Source organism: Zingiber officinale, chromosome 10B, assembly GCF_018446385.1.
Source record: "Zingiber officinale cultivar Zhangliang chromosome 10B, Zo_v1.1, whole genome shotgun sequence".
NCBI classification, from domain to species: domain Eukaryota; kingdom Viridiplantae; phylum Streptophyta; class Magnoliopsida; order Zingiberales; family Zingiberaceae; genus Zingiber; species Zingiber officinale.
This window is the reverse complement of record NC_056005.1, coordinates 79,317,459-79,336,281: the sequence shown is the minus strand read 5'-3', so window position 1 is coordinate 79,336,281 and position 18,823 is coordinate 79,317,459.

The following is an 18,823-nucleotide window of genomic DNA, read 5'->3' as shown; positions in this document are numbered from 1 at the left end:
AATACGAAATTCATGCTAACCTTGCACCAATGTGCTTCAGGAATTGGTAAGGGAGTATACAAATCAGTATTGGTGAGGGTTCCCTTAGATTGCTGACAGACAAAGCAACAGTCCACGAAATGAGCTAGTCACTGGTTAGCTTGGCCAAGAGAAGTCGGAAGAGATGAGGGCTAATGTTTTATCTCGGCAGAAGTGTCCTTCATTATGCAATTCACTGATAATGTGTTGCCTTAATGAACAATCTAAAATGCATAATCGTAATGGTAGTAAATAGGGAAGAATAACATCTTAGAGCATCAACAACACGATTGAGATCCAAAGCCATCTACCCTAATGCTCATGGTAGTAAGCAAGGAAGAATGATAGTTTAGAGCATCTGCAACACGATTGAGACTCTCGGATTGATGCTTCAACGTGAAGGTGAACTCCTGCAAGTAGTTTACCCACTTGATGTGTCGACTACTCAGCTTGTGTTGACCATTGATGAACTTTAAAGTCTTATGATCAATGAACAAGATAAATTCCTTTTGCACAAGATAAGGATGCCCATGCTTCAAGGGTTACACAATAGCATAGAATTTCAGGTCATAGGTAAAGTAATTTTTCTTAGCACCAGATAGTTTCTCGCTAAAGAAGGCAATTGGCGTCCCGATTAACTTAGAAAACCACCAGTGCCAATGCTAGATGCGTCACAGTTTACTTCGAATAGTTTATCAAACTCTGGAAGTGCTGAATGGGTGCTTCGGTCATCTTTTGCTTCACCGGTTGAAAACTAGTTGTAGCCACTTCAGTCCACTTGAACTTGCGCCCCTTGAGACACTAAGTGATAGGAGCAATTAAGATGCTAAAATTTTAGATGAATCGACGGTAGAAAGAGGCTAATCCATGAAAACTTCGAACATCGTGTATGGTTTTTGGCTACGACCACTTTAAGATTACGTCTATCTTTGATGGATCTGCGTGAACACCATCAGTAGACACTATAAACCCAAGAAACGAAACTAAGGTTGTGAAGAAAGAACACTTCATGTTGTTGATGAACAAATGTTCCGCCTTTAGCTTCTTAAAAATAGTACAAGATAATCAAGGTGCAAAGTCCGTGTTGGACTATAAATGAGGATGTTGTCAAAGTATACAACCACAAATCTTCCCATGAAAGGTTGTAAGACCTGATGCATGAATCTCATGAACGTGCTGAGTGTATTGGGCAATCCAAATAACATGACCATCCACTCATGACTCATACAACCCATGTTGTGTCATAAAGGCGGTCTTCCATTCATCTCCGAACTTGATTTCAATCTGGCGGTATCCACTCCTAAGATCGATCTTGGAGAAGATCTTTGAACAGAAACGTTGATCCAACATGTCATCTAAGAGAGGAATCAAAAATCTATACTTTATCATGATTTTGCTGATGACTCTGCTATCAATACACATGAGCCAAAAACTGTCTTTCTTTGGCACGAGTAAGGCAAGGATTGCATAAGGGCTCATACTGATGGATCAAAAAGAAGCGATAGAGGGGGGAGAGGATGAATATCGTTCGTTAAAGCTTTTTCTTTTGTATTGTAAAAACAATAAGAGTGTAACAACCCAAATTTCCTCATTTTGAGCTCCAAAAATAATTCAAAAACATTTTGAAATGCTATAAAAAAATTCTAGAGATTTTTATAAATTTTTAGAGTATTTTTACATAATTTTTGGAATTCGTTTAGTATTTTTACCAAGAGGAAGAAGTAAAAAATTAATAGTATTTTTACCAAGAGGAAGAAGTAAAAAATTAATAATAATATATATTGAAGCCGGGTTTTGAACCCAAAATCACGGACCCGAACTGAGTCTTAACGAACTCAGCCCAACCATCTGGTTTATGTATGTTTTGTTAATCATATATGGAGCGATATATATTTAAGTAGTAGTTAGGAACAGTAAAATAAATTGGAAATAAAAGTGCGCGGCTGAGGAATCGAAGTTGAGATCTCTGACTTGGTTAAAACCTGGCTAACAAAGTGTGCTGCGGGCGGTTTTGTTTAAAAATAGATAGTAAAATTATTTAAGGTATTGTTGATAATGAAACCCTAGTTTTAAAAAGGAATTGTTTTATTTTTCCGAACCCTAAAAATCTTTTCCTCCTCTCTCGCTCCCGACGCCGCGATTTCCTCTTCTCGGGCGGAAACAGAGAAAAGGCTAGGGCACGTCTCCGGCGCCGGCGAGTGGCTAACTCCGAGGATCTCCTTCACCTTCGTGATCCCCTCGTCGAGAAGAGCAAGTAAGCACGAAGGAAAGGTTGAATCTTCAAGTTCTCCGAACCCTAGAGGCTTTCTTTTCCGGCTGTGAGTTCAAGAACGGCAAGGTAAGTGCTTACTCACTTGCGGTAAGATAGTTTCGAGCCTTTGATTTAGAGTTTCTCTTGTTTTTTTTGAATGTGCCGTGAGGAATTTTGGATTTCCAGGAATTTGGTTTCGTTTTTGTTTCCGAATTTTGGTTATGGAGATTATTGTTTAGGGCTTGCTGTCATGAGACTCAAAGAAAGAACAAGAAAGGGGTTAAGTATGTTGAGCACGTTGAGCATCCTGTTCTTTATGAATTTCTGCCGTGGCATTCAGTTTCGGGTTTAGTTTTGATTTCCTTTTGGCCTTTAAAACATACTGTTAAGAAGTGTGGTTGCTAAGGGATGATTTGTATAAGCTTGAGCATGTAGTTTGAATTCTTTCGCCTCTATGATCAAGTACATCCAATCCAGACATGTTTAGATTTGGGCATCTGTTGTATCGTTTATGTAATGGGTTTTTTTTTTTATTTATGAAAAGATCTATCTTAATTTTGGAGGTTGATCTAAGGAAAGATGTATGACAAACTTCGGAACATCTGATTCAAATTATAGGGTTTGGGTGATACCAAAAAACAAAGAAACTAAGTATTTGAACTGCATTTAAATAGGAGAGTGAAAGACAACTGCTAACCTGCGCATTAAGAAAACCAAGTTCTCAATCAAGCTTCTTTTGGTGTCCGTTTAATCAACTGATAGTTGGAGTGGTACAAAACTATGGATACAACAGCATAGTTTATTTTAGTATAAGACTAAGTTGTAGCTCATTTTGGCACAAATGTAATGGATATGGATATACATCTAATTACTAGTTAATACAGATACAAAGCATATTTTCTGGATAATTATCAGTTTTGTTAGGAAATTGTTTACAAATGGAGATGATTGTTATCATTAAGCTCATAGATATGTTCCTCAAGTAGTCCACTTTAATTTTGTATGTCAAAACCAATTTATCTTAGGTTCAAGACCTTCAAACTTTATATTAGCTGGATATTGAAAATGTAAGGAATTTGAGTCGTCATGAACATCTACCTAGGTAATGCACAACATGGTAACGTATGCAATTTCAGTGAATGAGGATTGAAAATTTTACAATATTTTGTATAATGACTAAGGGCTGGTGACTTATTATAGGTCAAATGATTTGTTATTCATATAGCAATTGAGTCTAGGTTTTTCATATAGATTTATAATCCAAACCCTAGATTCTATAATCTTTATGAATCACTTTCTTTTATAGTGATAGCATTCTTACCTTATGCCTTGCTTTGCTGGAAACAAATCAGAATCTGTAGACCTACGGAGTGCATGCCTTAGTATATCATGGGTTAACTTCTGATAGCAGTAGTGATTACCTCTTCCTTAAGCTCTGTTTTGCTAGAAGTAATTTAGATGGTGTAGGTTTGTTAAGTGTATGTCCTAGTATGTTGCTATCTTTATGTGGAAATTTCGGATAGTAGCAGCATCCTTTCCTCATGCTTTGCCTTGTTGGAAACAACTTAGAAGTGTAGACCTAGTAAGTGCAGATTTTCGAATTCTTTAAGCATGACATATGTTTTATTTTAATATGAATTCATTGCTTCTGGTATGCATAGCTTTAAGTCCATCATATTCCTAAACATGATTTACCTTAAGCTCTAACTGTTTTACCCAAGTTGACTTAATTGAATGCAATCATGCCATAAGTGGTTGAGGTTGATCAAATGATGTTATGGAGATTTTTGGTGCAATTATACCAAGCAGTCGAGGCCAACTAAGTAGCTTTAATATTCCAACAACATGCTTAAGTTAGGTTGATATCGTTTGTCAAGTAGATTAAGATTAATTAAATATTTATCAATCAAGTCAAGGGTGGTTGGATATTTGACAATTGAAGAGGTCTAAGTAAGTTAAGATTGATACGATACTTTATGGATTGAATTGGGTCACACCTTTGTGAGAAGTTGAGGATTTGTTTCTTTAAACTTGCTGCCGTGAATTACAAAGGAAGAAAATAAAGTATAAGCTTAGAACCAATAAAAAAACAAGATCTTATTTCAGTAGCTGGGATTTAGCTTGTTTTTCCTTGCTTCCGGATCAGATTGGTCTTCTTCTTTTAGTTGTTTTGGAGATCTTTGTGAAGGGGTAAGCTTTGAATAAGATTACATAGGTTAGCTTTAAAAGTTATAGTGCAGAATTAGTTTTGCCTTTTTCTATTAGCAAGTGCAGAATTTTGATTAGCATAAAGTAGTGCAGATTTTTGTTGGTTATGTATGCAGATTTCTATTTAAGCTTGAAATGCAGATTTCTGTTGAGCATTGCAGTAAAGAATTTTATTAAGCATTTTATTGAGTTTAAGTGCAGATTTTTATAAGTGTAGTATGCTGATTTTTGTTTTCTCTTGTTTTAAGATGTGCATGAACAGAATATAGCATATACATATACATACATAGCATGTAGTTTAGACTATCCTTGCTATAATGAGTAGTTATATGTGAGAAAAGACCAAGGTCTTAAATTGATCCTAAATTCCAGAAGTTTAGGATTAAAAGCACACTAAGTGTTTGAATAAATGCCAAGGCATTTTGTTATAAGAGAATTAAAGAATAACAAGTATAAGGAAGTTATAGTTAAAAAGAAAATAAGTATTTTACTTTTTAATGGCATATACCGGACACAAGGTCCATTGGGTGGGCTCCTAGATCGCCCCTAGGCACAAGATCGCCTAGAAGTATCTTAGTAGTTTCGGGATTAGCTACCTCGACTCATATTAAGGATGCGCACAAATTGGTACAATGCCGGACCCAAGAGAAGTTGATTATTATTTTAAAATAATAAAGTATAAATTTTGAAACAAATGAAACAAGCACCATTTATGCTTAGAGTTAGTAAGTTTAGTTTCTTTTAATTTGAAGCATGCAGTATTAGTTTTATTTGTTTCTTGCTTAGTTATTTAGCATGATTAGCTTTATTTTCCAGCATGCAGTTTTATCTTGTATAACATGAATCCTTAGTTTTCTTTGCTATTAGTTTGACATGAGCAGTTATGTTTTTGCTTTACTTTCTTTTAGAGCATATAGTTTCTAGTTCTTTCTGTATACATGCATATTCGTGTTTTTGTGAGTTAGATAGCGCTTACTAAGCAAATTTTGCTTATAGACTGCATTTCCTCTTACTGCAGATACAGGAAAGGAAAAAGTTTTAGCAAAGGAAGGCGACAAGGAGGTGTTCGAGGATGTGTGATGCCAGGACTATGGAAGCCCTGGGACTTAGTTAAGAATTTGTTTAGATTAATCCTTTATTTATGATGATAAGAAAATTTGGAAGTAAGAAGTTGTAATTCATTATTAAGTTTCCGCATTTTAGTATTTGGGATGATATATGTTATTTTGATGTTGTTAGGATATAGTAGATGAATTGTAATCTTGTGTGATGATTTCTGGTATAGTTTCTTTTGTTTTGGATTATTTACTGCATGAGTTGCTTGATAGTTGTTCCAGCCGCCTGTGGCTGAGGTATATTGTGTTTGTATACCAGTTTAAGGTCACCGGTACAGGGGAGATTTTGCCGAAATTTTTCGGTAGAGTTTCCATGTGATTTTTAATCATACCGGTTAAGTAGAGTTAGTAGTTAGGTAATGGTCACTCTTAGAGATTAGTAGTAGTAAGAAGGGTGGTCGTTACAAAGAGTGTAGCGGAAAATAATAAGACTTGTTCAGTTACTTGGTTCAGAGCCTGTGTCGACTCCTACTCCAAGACTTGCGATCCTTGATCGCATCGATGGGTAATCCACTATAACTCTTCTTTCTGAAACCTTTGGAAAGAAGAAATTCGTATAAATGAAAAGATAGTAACACACTACTATCTTTTGGAAAGTAAAACAATGCAAGCTTAACTAAAAATTATACCGACAATAGGTAGAAGATGAAGCTATGTCGTCACTTCTTGAAGGAGCAACTTGCTTGTGAAGATGAAGTGGAGGGTAAGAGCACAAATAACAGTTTTGCACAGAGAAGAATTGAAAATCGATGCCTTGCCTCAGACCTCGAGCTCCCCTTATATAAGCCTAGTTCAGTAGATCGAAAAGCCGTTCGATCGACTGATCCTTTCAGTCGACTAAACCCCTTGCTTTCCTTCTTTAACGAGATATGATCTTCGCGTATTTATGAGCATTTATGGTTTAGTCAACTGATCCCCTTAATTGGTCGACTGATCTGTGAAGTTTCCCTCTTCGCCAAGATTCATCATTAATTCGCTATTAATACTTTTATTGTTTGGTTGACCGATCCCAGGGTTTGATCTACCGATTATCCTGACTTCCATGTTTGCTTCAGTGCAATCTGATCTCTAATCTAAATCAACCTAGTTCAATCGATCGATCCTGGTGTTCGGTCGAGCGATAACTTCAGTTCTTGCAAAACAGAGTTAAAATAAATACTCCTACAAAACAAAGTTAGCACAGTGATAATATATGATGCATGAGTAATAATTGACAATAAAACTATCTTGATTTCAACTTGAAAACCTTCCTAGTTTCTTCAGTTGGATCAGTGACCTAAGATTGTTCCTTTCCAGAACACGACCTCACTGTCGCTTCTCTTCAATTGCTTACCTCAACCTATCTTCCAAACATTGGTCCTCCATATCTATTTGGACTTTACCGCTTAGCATCAGATTGACTCACCAAGGCTTCATCTTGATACTAGGTCCTCCATATCTTTCGAGCTTCCCTGCCAAGTGTTGGGTCATCTCGACCCACTTGAACTTTCTGCCTGACTTCCATAATCTGCTAAGTCTTTCTTGGTTGAGCAAACATCATACACACTTAGTTAACTTGTCAGATCACAACAAGACTTAACTTGAACTTTTAACAACATCAAAATCCAGGTTTGATTCTAGTGCACCTTGCATTAACAATCTTCCCCTTTTTGATGTTTGACAACCAAAGTTCAAAGTTAAGTTTAATATATGCAAAGATAAGTAAACAAACATTTAATCTTAACTCTCCCCCTAAGTTTAATAACTCTTCCTATATTCACTATCTCTCTCCCTTTAACACATAAAAAATAGGGGAAATGCAAACAACAAGCTTTAAGCATTCCAAGATTTAAGTTTTGGAGTTTAGAAAAAAGTACTTGGAAAAATTTTGAAACCAAAGATGTCTAAGCGACTGAGCATATGATTTGAAAATCTCAAAATATGCCAAAAGATTTAATTTGAAATTTTTTCGTAAAATTTCTAATAAGTTTTGAAAAGTAGACTTTTGAAAATATTTCTAAGGACAAATACAAGATTAATATAATTGTTGAAAATATTTTGAAAATAAGAACTGTTAACCTAAAACCAAGTGATAAAATTAGTATTTAGAAAACAATATTTGAAAATATTTTGTAAAGAAAAGTTTGAAACATAAGTGTGAAGTAAAAAAATATGAAGCATTTTTAAAACATAAGTGTATAATTTTAAAGTTGAAAAAAAAAAATTAAATTTTAAAGTAAGATGAATTTCAAAAATGATAACAGTACAAGAAAGCAACTTTTAAAATATTTAAAGAAAATAGAAGAAATTTTAAAATATATAATTGAAATATATTAGTGTAAATCTAAATATTTAAAATTTTAAAAAATTGGTAAAGAGGATAAAATATGAAGTTTTGAATTTTCTTAGTCTTGGAATAAATTCAAAAATAATATTTATGTTCCCCTTAAGTTGATATTTACTTAAAAGTTCAAGCATAATTTGAAAATTAAAAAAATATTATTTTAAAATGTTCAACCTTCATACTTAGCTGACTGTCACAAGATAGCAGCTGCTGACTCATGTTAGTCAATTTGAGCTTTTTGGTTCCAACTAGTTTGTTACTAGTCATATTACTCAAATTGATTAATATATTTTATTTAAAACCCAGATTTATACTAATGTAGTGATATAAATATATGAAATTTTAGGTTAAGTCTTAAGCATCTCACACTGTTCTATGTGCCAAAATATACAAGCAAGGTATTCTACTGTGCTTGTGAGATGCTGACTACTAGAACTATAAGAGCATATAATTCTATGATAAGTCCTAGGCTACTCCATAAAGATAAAATAATGTGAAAACAAATTTGGAAACAAATTTTTGAAAGGAAATTTTAAAGACAAGTTTTGAAAAACTTAAAAAAAATTAAAAGTAAATATAAAATCTATACTATAAAACACATGTAGAAAACAAAAGAAATAAAATGCTGATTAAAAGTCATAACTATCAAGTACGAAATCAAAATATAACCATAGTCATAATGTCTAACTAGTCCAATAACAAATACATAAGATCAAGCATCAGATGGAGGATCGTGCACAGTGCAAAAATAATCAAACATCTTAATCTGCTGTACCTCCAATGTATTGATTTGTTTAGTTATATCCTAACAAAACTCTGCTAATTGACCCTGAAACCAGGGGTAAGTATTCAGTTAATTTGGTCCATAAATTAATTGAAAATCGATTTACTATTGACTAACCGAATCAAATTAAAATTTTACTAAAAACTGAATTAACCGAATCAGTTATTTCGGTTAACACCGAATTAACTGAATTTATTTTTAAAATAGTAAAAATAATTTATATAAAATGAATACTGAATCAACCGAATTAACTAAATGCTCACCCCTACCTGAAACATAGTCTGAAGTGAGTCGAAGCGACCACAGATGTCATCACGAAACCGACTGAATGGATCACTAGACTGTGGAGGAGCTATAGATGATGTCCCCTGGGCTGCATCAAAATATGGAGTCTGGGGAAACTCTAAGGCTAACAGTGGAACAAAAGGCTCCTTAACAACTATAGGAACATTTTCAATATCAACCTCTTCCTCGGCAGACCGAACATAACACGGATGAGTATGCTTGTAAACCAGACCTTGAGAATTAACCTTAATCCTAGCTAAGGACATTTGACGGAGGCCAACTAGGTCAAAATCAGATAGCTCTATCAATTGCCCACACCCGACCCCTACCCCTAATGAAACTATGAAAGAGGTAAGGATGTGACAATGAACCATATGTACCTTAAACAAAGTACTATATCCAAAGTAGTAGATGATGGACTTAAAGACCCAATAACCAAAATTCAAATCCAATTTATGCTTAAGTGCATACATCTAAAAGAGATGGACTGGACACAAGACTGCCTGATCTCTGGATGAAAGAGGATGAATTCATGAGATAACCATTTTGTAGAGTGTGTTGTCGTCTAGACTAAGTGAAACTGATGACATCTTCCTTGGTCGAGAACCTTGGAAGAAGTCAGCATACATGATATCAAGAGTTAAATGAGAAAATGGATCAGATAAAATGTCAGGGTAAGATAGATATGGAAAAATCTGGTTAGGCAAAGCGAATTTGTAAGAAACGAGAAAATATGTCGAGATCAAACAACATATCTCTTGATGCAACTCTAGTCTTAAAATGATGAGCATCGATCTCACACAAATTATTATAGAATTCAGTACAAAGTGTGAGATTGTATGCATGTTTACAAATAGGGATGTCAAAAATGAATTCGACCCGACGCCCTAACCCATGTTGATCCGAAAAAATCAGATTCGGGTTGGACATTTTTGGGTTTGGGTCGGGTTCAGGTTGAAGGATTTTTAGATTGAAAATTTTCGAATTGGGTCGGGTCAGATTCATGTTGACCTAAATGTAGGATTTAGTCAGTTTTTAGAGTTAAATTGAATTTTATTTAAAAAATTAAGATATTTTATGTATATTAATATCAATGTTAGTATGATAATGATGAAGTATTGAGATAAAAGTAAAAAATTATAGGAAAATAGAAAAAAAAAGTCATTTTAAATTGGGGTTTCAAGTTATTCTGGTTGGGTTCGGGTTGGTAGGGATGGTTAGGTTTGGGTTTAGGGGTTTCGAGTTTAATTCGAGTTCGGGTTGGGTTAAAAAAAATAACCCGACCCGACCTACTCTAATTGACACCCTTATTTACAGAGAACTAGACTATCTAATGAGTAATGCTGTATGATATCTATTATCTCAGGACAGTAGTGTTGGTGCGGTTAGAACTAACGGTCTAATTCAGTTTTGATGAATGACAAAGTAGGTTAAGTTAATTTCATATTGATCTAACACTTCTACGAAGTGTCCAGGAGAAGCCCAGACGGGTCGACGGGTTGACCTAACGTCTGGCATGAAGTCCAGCTAGGTCGACGAACCGACCGAATATCTGGCACGAAGTCTAGACGGGTCGACGGGCTAACCAGACGTTTGGCACGAAGTCCAGCTAGGTCAAAGGGCCACCAGATAGCTGACACGAAGTCCAAATGGGTCGAAGGGCTGACCGGACGTCTGGCAAGTAAGTTGAGGTAAGTCATTGGAAGAGAGTGGCTGTGAGGACGCATTCCCGGGAAGGGAACTTAAGCGCCGATCCAACTTAGAACCATTTCGAAACTCTAAGTTGAGATCTTGACTAGATTCCGGTCTTGGTGAGATGAAATCTAATTACTATTCTATTTAATTATAAACTGTGCTAACACTCTATTTTGCAGGATATATCATTTACATTTGCCTCCAAACTAACGTTTTCTTGCAGGAAGGAGATTGTTGGAAAACAAGGGTCCGGGCGCTCGGAGGTCCGGGCGTCCGAAAATGATCCAGGCACCCAGAGGTAAATTTTATCCTCAAACGCACGTCGACACATGGAGCATCATAGTTGGCTGGGCTACGTCACACTCCAGGTGCCCGGAAGGGATTAGGGCGCCCCGAGCCTCTTATATAAGGAGGGTGAAGCCTGGAGCAAGGAACAACAAACAACAAGATCTTCCAACGATTGCTCTGCCGTGCTACGCTCTTGCGACGCTGCAAAGCTCCTCTGACAACGCGCCTCTTTCTTTTTTATTCCTTATTTGTCACGCCCCCAAAGGAGTCTCTGCCAGACAAAAATCCGACAGCATCTCCCCTATACCGGTGACAATCTGAAGCATCAATACAAGCAAAATACATCAGCCACATGCGACTGGAATATTTATATACACAACCACGCAGTTATAATAACATCTCACACGGCTGGAATGAAACAATCACAACCACGCAGTTATATATAAAACAGCTCACACGGCTGTACTAAAACCAACACAGCGGAAAAACAAAAATGGAAAGCCCAATACAACACAATCAACACACTGCTAGCCGGCTAGGCTTTATGCAACAACCACAACAATAAATACAACAACCCACCAAATACAACAAAATACAAATAAAAGATATACAAAACCAGAAACGATCTTCGAATGTGACGTAGGACCCGGCAGACAGGATACTCCGAGCGACACTCCAACCATCTACCTGAAAACATAAAGATATACATGCGGTGGTGAGTATAGGTAACTCAGCGGGTAATAGAAATAATAGTGCATGGTCTATACATAAACATAGAGATCAAAGGTATACAGTCTCAGTAGGGAATCAAAGAACATGATCATACTATCATAATCAATGCATCTGAACATATCAGACCACCTAACCTGACATACATACTGTACAAACCACAACCGACATAATGATAGATACATACCCAATCTGGAATCAACACCTGGTACAATGGTCAGTAAACTCACCATATCTGCAACAGACCTACTCGTGACACCTGTGCAATATAAATACGACTGCAAATACATGTAAAATAAATAACATGTATGCAGCATGACAACCATATGCAACAATCATATCGCAAACAAATGCAACATACCACAAACACATGCAACTAGTATCTACTAGGCATGTATGCAAATATATCTCCAACGATGCACCGCGCATCAAATGCAAATGTGCATGCATGCTCCATGGTCACCCCGCCACCTCTCTAGACACCATGACCCCTGTATGGCCGAGAGGCTTGGGTCCGTGACAAACCGTACTAGCCTCCAGTACATGCACCGCTATAGGCGGCCGAAGCGGACGGTCAGCTAAGTAGTTATATAACTACATAGCTAAGGGTCCCTGACCACTCACATCTCTAACCCTCTGACTACTGTACCCTCAAGACTCACTACTCCAGAGTGGTCGAGGCTGACAGAACACTGAGCGGCTGAGTAAGCGCGACAGGACTAGCTCCACTTCTAGCTACCACTTTCCATCAGTGGTCGAAAGGACAGCTATAAATGACTGACGACTCTCCACCACAAGGAAGACAATAGTCGTCAGCAATGCAATGAATGATGAACATGATATAAATATAATCATGATAAGAACACCGTCATCATCCATGCAACTTTAAATCCACCTAAGTACACCACAACATGAGTAAGATCATCAAGATACCTCCACATATCTCACCAAACGCATATACACCACTACATATGCATAATCAACCAAGAATCTTCGATAATCCTCCTAACACATGTACACAGGACATAGGTACAATCAAATGTATCCTCAGTAAAAACACATCAGACACGTGTATATACAACAAATATACAATCATCACAACTCCTCCAATCATCACACTAGACAAAAGTGTACACAATATACAAATGGGCAATCATCATATGAACACCGCCTACAAACCATCCCCCACCATACACACTCTACATGTACACAAATACCACAGAGTATAGACAATTCAAAATGTAGACTGTATAAGAATTAAATAGAACATCACAAAGGTCAAGCAAAAGTAACAAGCAGGAAAAACAGCAACCGAACATGATATAAGTTAAGGTAACCTAGTCCGTCAAATAACAACCATGCACTAAGCTCAAAGAAAATCTACATAGAGCCAAGGAAGAAATACCCGCCTTTATCTGTCGATCATGATAAAATAAATCCCACATCGTGATGAACATCCCACATCAAAGTCCTGTATAAATCAATACATATATTTCATTTAGCTAAATTCATATGAATCAAACAGCTAAATTAAAGCCCTAACCCAATTAGGATCACTCTAACCAAATCTGATCTCTAATTAATCCTCCAAATAATCCTTGATCACACTCCTTCTAGATCCCAACTTAATCCATAATCTATTAATCAATCCAAAACTCATTAATCAACACATCTTAAATCCAACTCACATAATTCATCATCAATCAAACACTAATCCAACTTATCATAAATCCTTCCAATCATAAACTAAACAGCCCACATCTAATAATCAATCTAATGATCCCAATGACAAACATGAAATCATGATATTCATCCACCCTACATAATCCATCATTTAATCCATGACTTCGCACAATCAAACACTCATCAACCAAACTACATAGATTACAACCTTAAATGAAATCCGATACATGCTATATTAACCCAATACAATCATCAACACTCCACCAATTCATCTATAATTAGTAACTCATTTACTACTAAACCTAACACCATCATCCCTATTCACAATCCTTCCACATGCTTCTTTGTAATCTAAATTAGACAAAATCAAATAACCATTTGCAATCCTAACAAAACAGATCAATAATAGATCAGAAGAAACACACTTACCTTAAAGGAGGCAACAAATCCAATAGCTCAACAACCCTCCACTAACCTCTGGACACAACCACCAAGAATTCCTTAATAGAACTCCAAGCCTTCATCCAAAACCTTGCTTAACCACAAAAATGTAGAGGACAGTAATCTGCCCGAAGAAATTCCATCTAGGAGCCGTTCCAATGCCTTCCCCTAGTCAAACTTTGCTCTGCTGATATCAACCCTAGCAAAGAATCCATTTCTTCAAGAATCGATCCAATACAATATAAATGGAACCACAACAGAGCAAGAAGTGGTAAGGAGGCAACCATACCTTCTTGTGGCAGAAACCCCTCGTCACGCCATAGAATGGCTGGGATCAAATGTCCCGGCGATCAGAGAAGATTGGTGGCAACCGACTCATACTCACAGTGGAAACCGACCAAGAAGAGGGAAGCTAGGGCTCGATTGAAAGGAGATGGTGGTGCTGCCCAAAGCTAGGGCACAACTCCAAGAAAGGCTCCGGCGTCCCGTGGGTCGACGATTCGCAGCAGCACAAGTGGGAGAGAGGGGAGGGAAGCTCGGAGGCGGTGCGTCGACGTTACCATTGTCAGGGAAGAAAAGCGCCGGCATCAGGGAAAAGGAACGGATCGAGCAGAGATGGAGAGGAATCAGGGAAGAAGGCGACGGTGAATTGCGCACAAAGCGGCCCGCTGAGCAAAAATGGCTCGGATCCGAAGCTCACAGCGTCGACGATGAGAGGCGGTGATGGATCGCCGTCGTCGGGTGCTGATGAGAAGAGAGGCGCGGTGGAGATCGGGAGAGAAAGAATCGGGATGGAAGGAGAAGAAATCGGTTAGGTATATAAACCTAGGTTAATTAAAACTTAGGTTAGTTTAATTAAACGCTAAGTTAATTCCTCAATTAACTCCCACTTAAATGGATATTCCAAAACAGGCTTTCACTGTACCCCGAATTCATCTCCTCAAAATGAGCCGTACGGACTCCATTTAAATCCCGAAAAATTTCTAAAAATTCTAGAAAAATCCAATAAAATTTTTCGTCCAATAACGTTTATTATTTAATTTTGCGGTATCTTACATTGCCGTGCTACGCTCTTGCGACGCTGCAAAGCTCCTCCGACAACGCGCCTCTTTCTTTTTTATTCCTTATTGTTGTCGGTATTTTTTTTTAAGCAATTGTACTTTCATCTGTAATATTTTGAATTGCTAGTGGATTGCCCAACGAAAGCACTCAACGAGTGCAGACCTTGGAGTAGGAGTCGACCAAGGCTCTGAACCAAGTAAATTGCTTTTGTGTTAGCGTTGTTGTTTTCTTATTTATTCTGCTGCGTACTCTCGATAATTTTTTTTAATCGCTATTTACCCCCCTCTAGCGAATTCTCGATCCAACAAGTGGTATCAGAGCAGGTACCGCTCTGATTTGGTGCAACCGCCAATCAAACAAGGGGGTGAAACCTTTCTTTTTCATTTTTTTTGGTCTTCAATTTTTCGTTATATTCCAAACTGGTATTGTTACATTTTTGGAAATCTTCTCGTCACAATTAATCTTAATTAGTGCAACACCAATTCAGTTCTAAGATTCTTTTTATCCCGCACTACTAATCCAAAACCAAGTCTTGGGATTTTCTTTGTTTCTTTATTTAATTGTGTGCAGGACAAAAATATCTCAAGTCGAAGGCTTCAGCACAGTACGTCCCCCCTATTTAATGGAGACAATTTCCCATATTGGAAGAAGTGGATGGAGGTCTACCTGAAGACTGACTTCGACCAATGGTTCAGCATCACCAGAGGCTACAAGGTGTCGGTCGACAACTCCGGAAATCCACTGGACCCGGAATAGTGGACTCCGGACATGAGAAAGAAATCTTCTATAGACTTCAAGGCTCTTAATACTCTACAGTGCGGGTTGATGAAGGAAGAGTTGAACCAAGTAGGACCACATCAAAATGCAAAAGAATTATGGGACAAGTTGGTTGAACTACATGAAAGAACGAGTGACGCTAAGGTAACTAAGCGCGACCTTCTATTAAATAAGTTTTTTAATATTAAAATGCAGGAAGGAGAAACGGCGAGGCAACTTCATGCGAGGATTAAAGACATCCTCAATGGACTCTATACGATAGGACACCAAATGGAGAACCACGATCTAATCAGGTATGCGTTGAATGCTTTTCCATGTAATACCTTGTGGGCATCTATCGTGGATGCCTACAAGATTTTAAAAAATTTATCTAAGTTAAAATTAGACGAACTGTTTTGCGAATTAGAATTGCACGAGCAAACTAACGCCGGGACTGAGAAAGGCATCGCTTTAGTTGTAGGTCCCTCTAAGGAAAAGAAAAAGACCAAGCCTGGACTTGGAGAAGAGTCCAACCAAGATTCCAAAGACGAAGAGTACCTGGTGAACCTGGTAAGGAAGATATTCACTAGGAGGAAGAAAATCTTCAGCAAGAAGGACCTGCAGGAGATCAACTCCCCATCTGAACCAAGGAACGTGACTTGCTTCAGGTGCAACAAGAAAGGCCACTACAAGAACGAGTGCCCGAGATTGAAGAGCAACAAATCGAAGACATCCAAGAAGAAGGCTCTCAAAGCAACCTGGGATGACTCCTCATCAGAAGAATCGGAGGCCGAAGATCAGAAGTACTAGAGTCACCTCGTGTTGATGGCCCGCAAAGCTGAATCGGAGGATGAGTCCGAACTCGAATCGAGCCACGAGTCTGTACTCGTTTCCGAAGGTCCCGAAGAGGTATACTCTAATTTGAATAAGAATTTTTTTAAAATAATTACTTGCTTAGATAAGAAATTAACTACATTAGAAAAAGAAAATAAATTGCTCCTTTAGGAAAATCAAAACCTCAAGGAACAAATCATAAATTCTAATCCAACTCAATACTTAACATTGAGGAGGAAAATTCAACATTAAAAATAGAGATTAATAAACTAAAAGATATTCTAGAAAAATTTATAACAAGATCTAAAAATTTAGATCTTATTTTAAATAATCAAAAAACAATTTACAACAAAACTGGACTTGGCTACAAGTCAAGTTCAAATAAAACATTTAAATCACTAATAACCCAACATAAACAACAAAATAAAGTGTGGGTTCCGAAAGCGTGCTTAACTAGAAATTAACCAATATTACATACCCAAAGATAAAATTTATTATGTAAAATCACATAAATCAAATAAAAAACCAAATTACAAATCTAGAACAACAAATTCAAAATTAAACTATCTTAGAACCCATAAAAAATCAGAGTGTCATCAAGTTAAATATAGTTATAAAAGTAACAGACACAAACCTAGAATTAAAACTTAAAAATAACAGATCAATAATTCAGGAGGAAGCTCCAGAATAGCTGGTATATCCAAAAATTAACCTACCCGACAGGATAATCAAAACCAATCTACCTGACAAGGTAATTAGGACTAGTTCAAAGGGAAAATAGTTTAATTTGACCAACGGTACTGGTGAAGTTTTGGATGATAGTATGTTAGGGAAACTATGTCTATGCATGGCTAGGAAGATATGACTTCGACCTGGTGCATTTGGCTCAGTGGAACTTACCGAAGCTACCCTTTACAGATCCTAACCAGTTAGACCAAGGTTTTGTATTAAGTTCAATGGATAGACTATTTGGAAAACCTCGAACGCATGGTTACTTAATGATGTCCAAGTGACTCACCATAGCCTAGAAGATTATTCGAACAATGCATATTTGTTGAGCCCAAAGCTAAACATGAATCTAACATAAAGTTAAACCAAACCCTAAAATTGAACCTAATTCATCTCACAAAATTATAGGATTTCATGATTAAAAACATAGATAGGGTGAGATGACTAAGGACTTAAATTAAATTAAATTAAATTAAAATTTTAAAAAAAAAGAGAAAAAATTATTAAAAAAATCCTTTTAAAAAATTCTTTTAAAAACTTTAAAATTATTTTTTAAAAATTATTTAAAATTATTTTAAAAATTATTTTAAAAACTTTAAAAACTATTTTAAAAATTATTTTAAAAATTCTTTTAAAAAAAACTTAAAAAAAAAATCTTTTAAAAATTGTTTTAAAAACTTTAACATTCAAATTCTTTTAAAAATTGTTTTAAAAAACTTTAAAATTCTTTTAAAAATTATTTTAAAAACTTTAAAAACTCATTTAAAAATTATTTTAAAAATTTTATTTTAAAAACTTTAAAAACTCTTTTAAAAATTATTTTAAAAATAATTTTAAAAAAACTTTAAAAATTATTTTTTCTTTTAAAAACTTTAAAATTCCTTTAAAAATTATTTTTAAAACTCTAAAATTATTTTATAAATTATTTTAAAAACTTTAAAATTCTTTTAAAAAAACTTTTAAAATTATTTTAAAATTTATTTTTAAAATTCTTTAAAAATTCGTTTAAAAAAATTTAAAAATTCATTTTAAAAATCCTTTAAAAATTAATTTTAAAAAATTCATTAAAAATCAATTTTCTTTAAAAATCAATTTTAAGAATTCTTTAAAAATCTTTTTAATTTAAAACATCTTTTTAACTTAAACTTAATATCAACTCAAACCTTTATCTAAACAACTAAAGAATCATTTTTAATTAAAGATCAAACTCGGACGAATCCTAATTGTAAAATACCGGAAAAGGGCGAATAACCATAAGGAAATTTTTTGAAATTTTTAAAAATTTTCTTGGAATTTTTCGGAGCTCGTATAGCTTAGGTTATGGGGATAAATATTTATGCTACCCATTTAAACGAGAAAATGTTTGATTTTCTTTTAATTTCTCTTTTTCTTTTTCTTTCTTTTTTCTTTCCTTCCTTCGTTTCCTCACGTGCGCCCGAGCCGTCCCTGACGCCGAACCCGTGCCCGTGCCCTAAGCCATCAACGTCGTCTGCTCCTTTTCCTAACCGGCGCCGCATGCGACGGTTTCCTTCTTCCTCGCGATTAAAGTCGTGGCCGAGGATTTTTCATCTCCTCTCTTCTTCTCCACTTTGTCTTCCCCTAACCCAACGCACGCGATGCCC